The sequence below is a fragment of the Diachasma alloeum genome, unplaced genomic scaffold (assembly GCF_001412515.2).
Source record: "Diachasma alloeum isolate Michigan unplaced genomic scaffold, Dall2.0 Dall_scaffold_00296, whole genome shotgun sequence".
NCBI lineage: Eukaryota > Metazoa > Arthropoda > Insecta > Hymenoptera > Braconidae > Diachasma > Diachasma alloeum.
This window is the reverse complement of record NW_021680435.1, coordinates 734,281-746,794: the sequence shown is the minus strand read 5'-3', so window position 1 is coordinate 746,794 and position 12,514 is coordinate 734,281.

The following is a 12,514-nucleotide window of genomic DNA, read 5'->3' as shown; positions in this document are numbered from 1 at the left end:
TTTATCAAAAATTCTCTCCTTATATGTGAACATAATCGTGGACCATACTCTCCACACTCAAAATTTACTGTTGAACATAGTAAAAATTGCGAGTCGACGTAGTAGAATTCAAGTAAAATTTAATTTGACACGTTTAAAAATGCGGATAAGATAAATCAAATTTTAAAGTTGTTTCGGTATGGTTCTGGATTACTATGTTCACATTGTAACTTTTGATGTTATATGCTCTCCGTATAGGGCGTATTCATATATTTCAGCTGCTTTGAGAGAATACATAACTGAAAAATTTGAACTAACTACACGGAGAGAATATAAAATTGAAAATTACTATGTATGTAAACATTGTAATCGAAAAACTTTACAGTTTGATTTATTTTAACCGAACTTTTGCGATATGAAATTGACAGTAATTTTTAAATAACAAAATAGTATAAAATGCACGGACGAAAAAATGATTTTCAAGTGTTGAAAACGCTCTATTTTTTCAACTATTTTCACTATTGAACGGCGATAAATTATTCAAATCGTATGAATTTTTAATATTTAATACGATTTAAAACTTTAGTTTATACTCTCGCGCCTCCTACATTTTACTCGAGGAAATAGAAGAAATTACTATGTTGATTAGCAAAAGCTCCAGCGGATGACAAGAGCTTCGATTGTTTTCAATTCTTGGAATCTCCTCCCTACATCGTACCACGCAAAACCGGGGTGGTGGATGCTATAACTCTAAAAAAATCAATCCTTCTTCTCCCCCCTCCAGTTTTTCAAAATTAAGATCAAGTAATTTTTTCTCTCAGCGAATCTCAGGTCACTTTGACCAGATCTGAAACTTCACATTTGGTTTATATTCAATTATATGTCTTATGAGTCATGCCCTTTGTCAATGCATCTGAGATACGTGGATTCAATCTACAGATTTGAAATACCTGCTTTTGTTAGAGATTTATTAAAACTCGGGGAAACCTTATCTCGAATTGAGGAAATGATGACTCGTTTCGGTCAGTGTTTTCCGCAGTAGTGCAGGAATAAATTCTATTAAATGAGAGATTGTTCATCTCCATCTTAAAAATTACTGCAGGAATACATAGCATTCTTCTCCCCTTCAGGTGGAATTCATCTATTTCGTCAATGACATCACTTGGATCATTTACGGATGTTTATTCAAAATCACAAGTATTAAAAAAAATTTTTTTTTTTCAACTGAGAGATGAAGTTATTCCCTTTATCTTGATGAAAATTTCAATCCACCAACCCACGTTTATTAATTAGAAACAGAATGAACAAAATTCACCAAACGCATGCGCTAACATATGATCTCTGGTCGTTCGATTCATATAGTTTTGCACATTACCTTCTATTTTTATTTCTATTTTTAAAATCTTCTAGTAGGTGAATTATAAATTTCAACATAAACTCCATAAGAGCCCGTGTATAAAAAATAATTTGTTTATTTATGTCTGGCGAGACTATTGCGATTAATTTTTTTAACATCAAAGAAGTTAGCTTCACATGTTCTGCTATCAGACAAAAAAGTGATAGAATTTTCCTTGAACATGAAAAAATAACATTTGCTGGAAATGGCTAAACATCCGTAATATAATCATATTCTCTTATATAAAAAGGAGATGTCACACATTTATTCCTAAATGTCTGAAAGAGAAATCGCACACATGATGATGATGATACTGATTTTGGTGATAATGTGGGCGTCGGTGATTTTTAACGAACTATGTATTGATTCTCAATTGATGATTCCATGGCTTCCGACGAATTTTTCAAGGTCTTTTAATAGAAGTTTCGATAGATTTCTATGGAAAATCCTTCACTTTCTAATGCAAGTTTTCATAGCTTTCGCCATATCACCTATTAATTATCGATGGAAATTTCTATCCCTTTGCAATAAAAAGAAAAATGTTATAGATTTTCAATAGAAGTTGTCATCGCCCCCCACGAATTTCTCCTTTGTAATACTATAGAAATTCGTATACGTGAATGAACATATTGATTCCAATCAACTTAAATAATAACGTGATGAATCATATAAAATCTATCAAATTGTTGGGCGTGGACCGCGCTTTCGATCTCGTTTCCAAAAAAGCAGAATACCTCGAAAATCCAGAACAATTATTGAAGTTTACGATAAGTAGTCTCAATTCAATAACATCCACTACCCCTCCCAGATATAACCAACCGAAATATTTCGAATCATCTCAAACATCATAATAATGAGTTATAAATGCTTCAACCAAACCGACGAAACCTCCCAGACTGATTCCAGAACAAGATTGTGGTCATTGCCTCCTGTAATAATCGTCATATCTACCCACACACCGCCATTTATGACGCGTTTGCCAACGTAACATGATGATGATTATCACGATAGAATCGTAGTTCGAACGGATGCGGGCAACCGGATGAATCGGGTAATGTCAATTGGATCAAAACATACCACATCTTCTGTCATGAGCTGTCTCCACCATTAATAAACCCCATCAATTCTTCGTAAAATTAATGCCATCATTCTTCTTTCTCTTCTGTTTGAAAAAGTTCTTTATCTCATCTTGTCAATATCAGACGATCTTTTTTTCTTCTTCTACTTTTAGTTTATCCTTTGACGTCAAACGAAACGTCTGATCGTTCTTCATGAAGCACTGGAGGAAGAGGAAAAAAGATATTGCGATTATCCATTTGTTTACCAAAAAAGAGTCTCATAAATAAGGATCCTTTGAAACGCGTCCTACGAGTCTTATCTGTCTGGGGGTGAGGTTCTTATATAAGGTGGTAAAAGAGGGCGAGGATGCCTTCACCATCGATCCAATCTCGAGTACATGTTCCCCCCTGCCAAAAACCAGACTCGAAACACGATAATGGCACAGGTGGAAGGCAGGTTAAAGGATTAAGCCTCAGCTTGGAAACATTCCTATCGAAAGTCGATCAGTGTTGGGGTGAATTTGTTGGGTTGAATAGCACCACCCCAAGTTGGCATTGGGCTCCAAAGAGGAGGAGGGGGGGGGGGAAGGCAACGAACAAACGAGCCTAGATGGTGAAGAGTATGAGTAAGGTGGGGGAGCATTATGAGGGCGTTGGGTGAGCTGATCAAAGACGAAGAAGCTTTGAGGAGGAAAATTGGTAAAGAGGGAACTTATTCCCTTCTAAAGCTTTTCCCAGCCTTCATACTCTGCAAGGCTGCTTTATGGGCTGAGGGGGGCAGACAACATCAAAACTAATACTCTGTTATATCAGGAGTTAGAGGTGTTGAGAAATTATGTCATTTACTCGTTCCCATCGATTTTACTTTGACCTTAAGGATCATCAGCGAAAAGTTCAAGACTTTTTACCGTTTCAGGTGGATTAAATCAAACCGAGTAGGCGTCACATTGACAAAGTGTAAGCAATTGATTCGACACACCCTAATGGTCAACGAGATTGATCAATGTCACATCAAGGACAGTCGACCCACTGCCCAACAAATCATTAGTGATGAAAACCCGGTAATCAGTGCTCATTTCGTGGAGGAGGAGAGGGAAAAAATGGATGTGGAAGATCCATCAGTTGAGTTTGTTGACTGGGATCTTTTTCAATGCGTCTTGGTGGACGTTAATTGGTGATGGCGGATATCTTTTCACTGAGGTACTTCAGGGTGATTCTTCTGTGTATTCGCAATGGCGAGTTGTCCGTCCCCATCGGCCACAATGTCGTATATAACAATATAGCAAAGCTGTCCCCAAGTCCTGTCCTCCTATAGATAGAGGAACATTAAGTGTCCCCGATGGCGACCTTCCACATACGAGATTTACCCACTCTGTTTGTATGAAAATGTATCTGTATGGTATATACAGAATTCCATCAGTCGGCGGTGCAGAGAGGGGGGTGACCACATTGGATGCCGATCCCCACCCTTCTTTCATTTCATGTCTTATAAATGTCGCAACAGTAACTCGGTGTCTGATATTTGACCGAGATGGAGGGAAACGTTTGAGCACCTCTGGAGAAACTGCTGGAACACCGCAAAAGGCACTCTAACGATTCTGGGGGTCACAAGGATAGAAGGAATATTGGGCCATAAATGTTTATATTGCGCTCAGTATGTCCGGTAATACTGATATTGGCAAGTTATTGGGATCCTCTCCCTTCTCTCTCTCTCTCTCTCTCTCTCTCTCTCTCTCTCTCTCTCTCTCTCTCTCTCTGCGTCTTCTTTGAACGATTATTGGGAAATCTCGGGCTTGTGATCCGACCTTCCCATTCACTAATCCTCGGGTTGTGGGAGCTGAATTGGCAGGGGTGCGTGTGTGGAGACCTCGGTTTTGTGGAACTACCACAAACGAGGAAGGAAAAGTTTAATTGGAAATATCGAGGGTTGGACGGCTTGACGATAGATTCACTGGGGAAACAGGTGTTTGGAATTGGAATTAGAAAGTTTTTCGATTCTTCGGGATACAGTGAGAATGATCAGGTGAACTATGATCATTCTGCATTATTGGTTCAACGAACTCAGAATTGGGGTCGTAGAGTCTAATAAGTCGATGAGATTTTTTCGTTAGCGGAAGTGGTGTCTGCAACGTTCCTCTAAGGAATAACGATAATTTTCACATCCCAAATTATGATTTTGACTATTCAGCTATATAGATATTTAGAAGTCTTGGATCCTCAATTCTTGATTCAATTTTGAAAAATTGTCAAAAAATGAAGACGGGAGGTAAGTCAGCGGTACTAGCCGCTGACAGCCAATACCGCTCCGTGATTTCTATATCACTCAGTATCTAATCTCTAATCAATAGCTGTCAAAATAAAAAAATCTTCGATGTTGAATAATTCAATAAAATGAATGAAATCCAGATTTTATCAGCTAAATTGCAATATAAAAGACCAAAATTATAAGTTCTGAAGTGCACTCGGAACATTTTGCAACTTTATGTAACGACGTGCCTTTGTTCACTGTAACCATGGCTTCATTAAAATCTTTTCCAGTCAATTTACCCTTCCGCAATTCCTTTGTTTCTTTTTACGTGTCATTCTGAAAATATGGTTGTACATATATCATGTTACAGACATTCTCAATTCCAAATTCTTCTTTCGTAATCCGAAAATATCTCTTAAAATCGAGATTGATAAGAGGAGTAATTAATTATGTTGGGACTTACATAATTTTGTCCAGCCACAAGCAATTGCATACCTGAGCTGTCAGGCACTGAACTGTATTGGCCTCAAACCAAGCGATACTAGTCACACTGGGTCTACGATATTCGTGACATCGTTCGAATTTGAAAAAACATTTTCTAATTATTAATTGAAAGATGAAAAAACCAAAATTTCTATGTCAAATGAAGTGAAAGACAATTACAACGCGATTGATCATAATTTTATGTGATGATAATGCTGTTATCATAATGAAAAACCTTACGTAATGGTCCAGAAAAATCACATCGTAAGGCCCTGAAAATCATGGGCTGGTAATTTTGTCATTTAAAGTGGTAAAAAAACGAAAATTTTCGTGAGAATGACACCTTGATAGTAGAGTTCTTAGATTGAATGAGAGATAGTGTGGGAAAAGTAAGTGGTTGTGGACAAAATCAGGTAAGTGGAATTGGCTGCTGAGCGATACAGACATCGTCCCCCCTATATTTGGGCAATCATCGCAGAAACGAATTATTTGTTTGTAAATAATGTAGAGAGACTTTCATATAATACAAGGATAATTTGCTGCATAAGCTAGACTGTTTCTGAAAATAATTCCGTGATGATCAACGTAATGAGATAAATCAATTATATTCCATCGTTTTAGTGCAGAGTTCATTATTCATCGGCACACTTTGCCCAAGAAGAAAACTTCAATTGTCTCCAGAATCAACGACCTTTGACCTGTTGACAAAAAAAAATACCACCTAATCTTCCATTGCCACTATAGTATAAATAAAGATTATTTCTCATAAAAAATACTTGAAGCGTAGAAAAAATCCAATTTCACGATAATACACTACCGAAATAATCACAAGTGGAAAAAAGTAACAATCAATTATCCATTATCTTGTGATTTGTTATTTTCTCTTGATACAGGACTAAGGTATATTAAAAGTTATCAGATTGTAGTTTACTACTGGTATATTTGGCCTCGTCCACGGGTGTCACTCGGTCCAGACCCAATCAACTGATATCGTGAGGGCTTAAGCTCCCCCGAAGAGCCGCAACTCCTGATACGACTGCAGGGTGGTAGTTCGACGCTTGGGTCAGTCAGCTCTGATCACGAGTTAGTGGTTTAAGGATGAGGAAACCCAGCGTTTGCCGGTTACGAAGGAGGAGGTATCTATGGTGGAAGGGGGAGTTGCTTGGTTCAAACCCAAGGAAGTCGAAGTGAGACAGTAAGTGCCAGGGTCCAAGCTGACTTTATGTCGGTACGTAAGCCGGTTATAGGCGCTGCCAATGTTATTTGATGGCCAAATGCACTTCGCCATCGTGAAACAACCTCTCCCCTCTCCCTTCCACTCTTTTACTCACCTATATATCTGCAATATCCGATCTCCATCGTCCAGTAGTGTCTTCCAGAAAGCCATCGACAATATCGACCCGAGAAATGAGAGACTGAAACGAGCTCATTTTCACCCCTCTTACTGAAAAATCAATGTAAAAATAAAAAGAGTGAGAGTCCTTACCCTGTGCCTCAGAGGCAGAACACGAGTCAAGGATGAAAGACGTTGGGTATATCTTCGAAGATACCCTACTCTCTTTTCCCCTTATTAATACCTCGACGCGCCCACAAACCTAATGAATTCTTCAGTGAGATCAAAAAGAGGAGGTATCCAAGTTTTTTAGGAGCAGCGGGCAAGGGGAGTGAAGCAGCCCTCACAAATTGAACACGAAATTGAGCGCAATTTTAACCACAGTAAGCGATTAAACACCAGTTCAATTTTAGCCACCCCACAGTCGAGGAGAGACAATCTGATTTCTCCAGCGATACGGATATTTTCGGTTCGTTTATGGGGATGATAAGGAATGGCATCTGATTTTTTTCCTGTAGTTTGGGCATGATCGGGAAAATTAATGGGACAGCGTCGTGACAGTAATCAATTTCATATGCACAGATAAAAACAAATCGCAAGCAGGGAATATTGTTCTTCAATGGAGTGATTTTTTTTCAATTTCGGAACTTGACAAGATTAGAGGAGAGAGGAATAAAATGGGATAGCATGACAATATTTCAAAAATTTTATATGAATGGGTATAGATAATTTGATTGATTTAGATAGAAACCGTCGAGGCCAGTATTTTGAAAGAAAATCAAATCCGTTGAATAGTTTGGGCGTCATTTGACAAAATATATTTACACAACAGGTTGCATATCTCAGGAACCGCCTGGCCGATTGCGCCCATCCAAAATACCAACCTTTAGCATTACAAGAGCTAGGATCTAGACAAAGGTCATCGAGATGAGTATTTAAAAACAGGAAAATTAAAATCGGTGTTGTAATTTTTTAGATATTGAGGAAAAACGAAATTTAAACAAATTGTTATATCTCATGAACTGCTGAGCCGATCGAGCTGAAATAGCGCGCTAAATTTGAGCTGGATCATAGCTACAATGAGTCAAAATTGTAGATTTTTATCTACAAATTTCATTGCATTTATGTTGAATTTTCGACAAATTAATCACCGAAAACCCAAATTGTCACATACATACAGACATGACAAACATCATTTCTTCACGTTTCGTAACATTCTGGACCATTTGCAATCAAAATTAGAAAATCGAAAAAATGGTCAACTACAAGGCTTCTATTTGGACGCGAAAAAAAAACAAATATTCTCCATTTGGGAATGACTCCTCTTTTCTATTCCGATAAAATTACAATTATACACTGTTAGAAAAAAAATTACATTTCATGGATAGTTGACTACTAATTTTCCGGACGGTAACACTGAACACGATTTAGAGGAAAAAAATCATGAAATTTCAGGTTTCGCAGAAAATGCAGTAAAATTCTAGCATTCTAAACATCATAAAGATGAGAATTCCTTAATTTATTTGAATTTCCAATCTAATGTGAATATTCAGTGTCCAATTACATTGAATTTTCAGTGGAATCTGAAATTTCATGATTTTTTCCCCCTACATCACATTTAGTTTCACAGTCCTGAAAATTCAAGAATATACCGGAATTTTCTGGTTTTCTAGTCATTTCCATGGAACAATGGAACTAAAATTTACATTTTTCTTTGATTTTTCCACGAAATTCTTAATTTTCAATGACGAAATTCCTTTAAATTTTGGGGGTAATTAAAGTCGATAAAAATTTCCAAAAAGTATACCGGAAATTTCAGACAAATATTCTGAACAGTGTATATGTAGTGAGGACTCAATCACTACAGTTTCAAGACTGAGATTTTTTTCACTAATTTTCTCGACCTTTTAGACACTCCAGGGAATTCCCAACGGTGATACACACATTCACCAACTGTCCTGATATCATGAAGGCGTTGGAGTATGAAATCTTAGGCAGTGGTAGTGGAAATTGGTGCTAGGCGACTGCATGTCTTAGGGTGATTGGGAGTTATGACTCCTAAACCGTGCTCCAGGGCGTCGGAAGGACTTGACACAGGTCGGATACCGCCTCGTAAAATGTTATGAGAATTAATGTTGGACTCAATGTCGCACCGTCTTGCCTCTCCTCTTCCAATTCTTCCCCCTTCCAATTCACTAGTTTACTATTCTGCCTCAGCGGACACTTCTTTCTTTGCCCATGAATCCCCGCCACTTTCACCGGTCTCTCCAACATTCGACCGCAAATATCCGGCCAAACAGACGAGCAGATTACTGATATTGCTGATATTGATTTGGATTCAACTGGTCTGAATAGTCAACATGTGACATAGATTTGAATTGGTTGAGTACTAGTTTTGATCATCTGATCTACCTCATAAAGACGACATGCATCGGCAATCAGTGGATGCTTCCGGTGTTCGCCCACCAGCCAATATAAACGTTGTGTCATTAAATGGTCACTGTGGTGTTCCGTCGTATGTCAGTTTATACGATGATTTAGTGGATGCATTGATTGGGTCGATCAGAGGCCATATCATCTCGTTTAGACTCTGGCATCATCGGTATTATGGGCATTCATAGATGGGGAGGATGATCAAATCAGTTTCGTTTCGTTTGAGTACATTTCTATTTTAGGTTTGGAGTAAATTGACAGGCGAGAATCGACATTATCAAGTTTATGAATTCGTGGTGGTTAATTGAAAGTGATCCGCAAGTTTCCTAAGGCAACATTTTCTAAGGATATTTCTGTGTTACAGTATATTTTAGCTCTCGGAAATTGCAATTTCTTATACAAATTGATCGAAAACGTTAGGTCGCTAGGGAGATCTGATAACGTTAACTGCATTTTTATTTTTCACATTTTTGTTCAAAATAATTAAATTACAAAAAATCTCAATCCCTAATTATCGTAATTTTTTACTAAATTTTTCTCGGTTTTTTGTCAGCGAAGATTAGGATTTGCGTCACTATTTTTTACGTGATTGAGGAACGACTTTAAGGATATCCAAGTATTTTGGCTATTTTTTCCCCAGTGAAATCCTTTTTTACTTTTCTAGTTAAACAGCAAATCTTGCATTTGAGACTCATTTGACCCTAAGTTTCCGGAGATTTTACGACGATTTTATTATTTAAGCCTTACAGGTCTGAATTTGAATCTCGATATTGAACCGTTAGAAAACATTGTCAAAATCTGGAATAAAATTACAAAGTTTACTTTTGCAGGAAGATTGATGGAATAATTTAAAAAGTGCAATCTTTCATAAACAATGAATTTTCAATAAAAATCATTTGTTCATAATGGTAACCAATTTATTCATCTTTAAAATTTTACATGGATTTGATTTTATGCCTAACAAAATAAGGTTTCCAAAAGTTGAAAGAATTTCAATTATTTGTTTATAAACATCGAATTTTAAAAAAATGATATTTCTGCGCCAACAATAATAATTTGAATGACACTGAATATTCATGATTTTTTTTCAGAATTTTCTCATTCAATTTAATTGACAAATTTGATTATTGAAAATCGTTGAATCCATCGTGTGCTCACTTTAACTTTATTCCCAATAAGTAATTTCGATCAGTACACGGTAATATTTGTCACGAGTTAAGGAATTCAAAAAGATAAGTAAGCTGTGTGAAGTTGGCATCCGACATTGCCCGATTGGAAATTTTCGCTGTGTATTGGAAGCATATGATCGCGTAGATGATTGTAGTAGAAATTTTTAACTTCTTTCGTTTGTAATCGTACCGTTACTCCAGAATTTATTTTTCTAAATACGTTAAGGACAAAATTAATCGATAGACCACCGGAGACATGATTTTCTAAGTCGGAATGATTGGTAGTTTATTATTGTAGTTGCAGCAAAATTTTCATTTACGTTAAAAATATTCATATCACTATATTGATTGTATCGATTCAACGATTTACTTCATGATACCTGCGATATGCATGAGAGTGGGAAATCACTTGAAGATTCTCATTACTAATTATCACTTATTTATGCAAAACAACTATTTTCACAGAATTAACTCTTCGTTACTCGCGTGCCCGACGTGGTTACTCGCAACGCGGTACTGCCCCGTAAAGTAAATTTGAGCGCGCCGTTGCCACGATTCATTCGAAGAGTTGACTCGGGCGGAAGTTTGTCCGCTCCTCTGATCTCCCCGCAGCCACAAGTGTGGCAACGCCGTGTGAAATATTTCCGTGACGCGATCCATCGCGCGATGGATCGCGTCACGGCGCGGTATATTTTCTTTCCAGTTAGAATAAAAGTGAATTTTCTCTAATCAGGGACTTCGGCTGTGCTTAGAAATTACTAAATACGCTTTTAGATAAAATCAGGCATTCAAATTTTTTGCATGTTTTTTCATATTAACGATGTTTAGGAGAGGAGTAGGATATTCTAAAAATGCAGCCAATTACATGAATTTTCTTTCACATATTGTTTAATCCATGTGAGCACACCTTGCAAAATTTCAGAAATCCCAGGTTCAGGACAACAACAAAAATGAATTCTAAAGTTGCTGCGTATACATGTGGTTAAAGCATCGATAACTCGTAAATTTTCCCTACATTATCGACCAATCGGCAATGTGGAAAAGATACTGAAATTATCGATGACCCGTTTAACCTCATATACAAGCAGTAATTTTAAAATTCATTTTTCTTGTCCACCTGAACCTGGGGTTTCTGAAATTTTGCAAGAGGTCCCTAAATGGATTAAATGATATGTGAAAAGAGTTTCATAAAATTGGCTGCAATTTTTGAACATGTTGCTCCTCACGTGAACATCGTTAAAAAAAAAATTACCCGCGCGGTACCGTGGACTCACGCAACGAAGAGTTTAAATAAAGTGCTGATTTTCTCGACAAATCTGAAAATATAATCATTCTCTCTGGTTCCTATTCTAAAAAGAATACAATACTAAAGCTCACTATATTTGTGACTTATTCAAACATGAAAACTACAGTAGACTCTCGTTATAGTTGCATGCCTGGGGCTGTAGGGGAAGCCGATTCGGCGAATGCGACTATACTTCCCGACCACCCACCATGTGCACAGGTTTTCGAAAATTTATTGTCACATGTTACATTTACGAGTTCCTGGAAAGGCGAAACAATATCGCGTCTAAGAAAACATCAATGTGTTTACATTCGGGAGTCGAATGTGGAAGGGAGTGGGGGAAGGCTTCGCGCTGGCGAAAAAAAGATCAAGGGGAAATGCGCCTATAACGAGAGTCTACTGTATCTTAAAATGAGAGCAGCACTTTAATTAAATGATTAATAAAGATAATCCCAACGAATCATTCTTTATTATTAAGAGAAATGAGTGAAGGTATAGATTTCGCCGTGGTTTCACCTTCCCTATGTGAGTACCTTGTATACGATCCGTCTGTGTTTACGCGACGACTCCAATATTTTCAAATTAGCAGACCAATGATTCCTCCCTCCTCTGACACTCCGTCTCACCCTTTCATTCACTCCCGCCATCCTCTTTCCGTATGTCAAACAAAGAGCTCTTCGCCCCAGTCATATTTTAATCAATACGTTAACTCCCCATTGTCCCCTCCCCCCATCTCTTTCCTTTAAACTCTCACCCTCGCATCCTCACGTGTGGGTTCAGCTATGTCCTCGCATAAAAGAAAAAACATTAATATTAAACGCTGTGTTCTTTCACACATGAAAACAGCCTCAAAGGCTCATCAATTTGATTTTTATTGACAGAACAGAAAAAAATTTCATTAAACGTTGAAAATCAAAAGATGTCGAATTATTAAAATCTGAAAAAAATTAAATTGAGGAATTTGGTTTACATCGATAAGTTGCGGTGATTGGGAGGGTGGAAATGCTTAAAGCAGTGGAAAATTGGTAGAATGGCAAAAGAGACTTCTCGACCTTCTTAAAACTCTTGGCGTGGAATTAATCGGTGAGATCTTTGTTATTTCTCTTTTTTCTGTTTTATTTTCTGAGGTG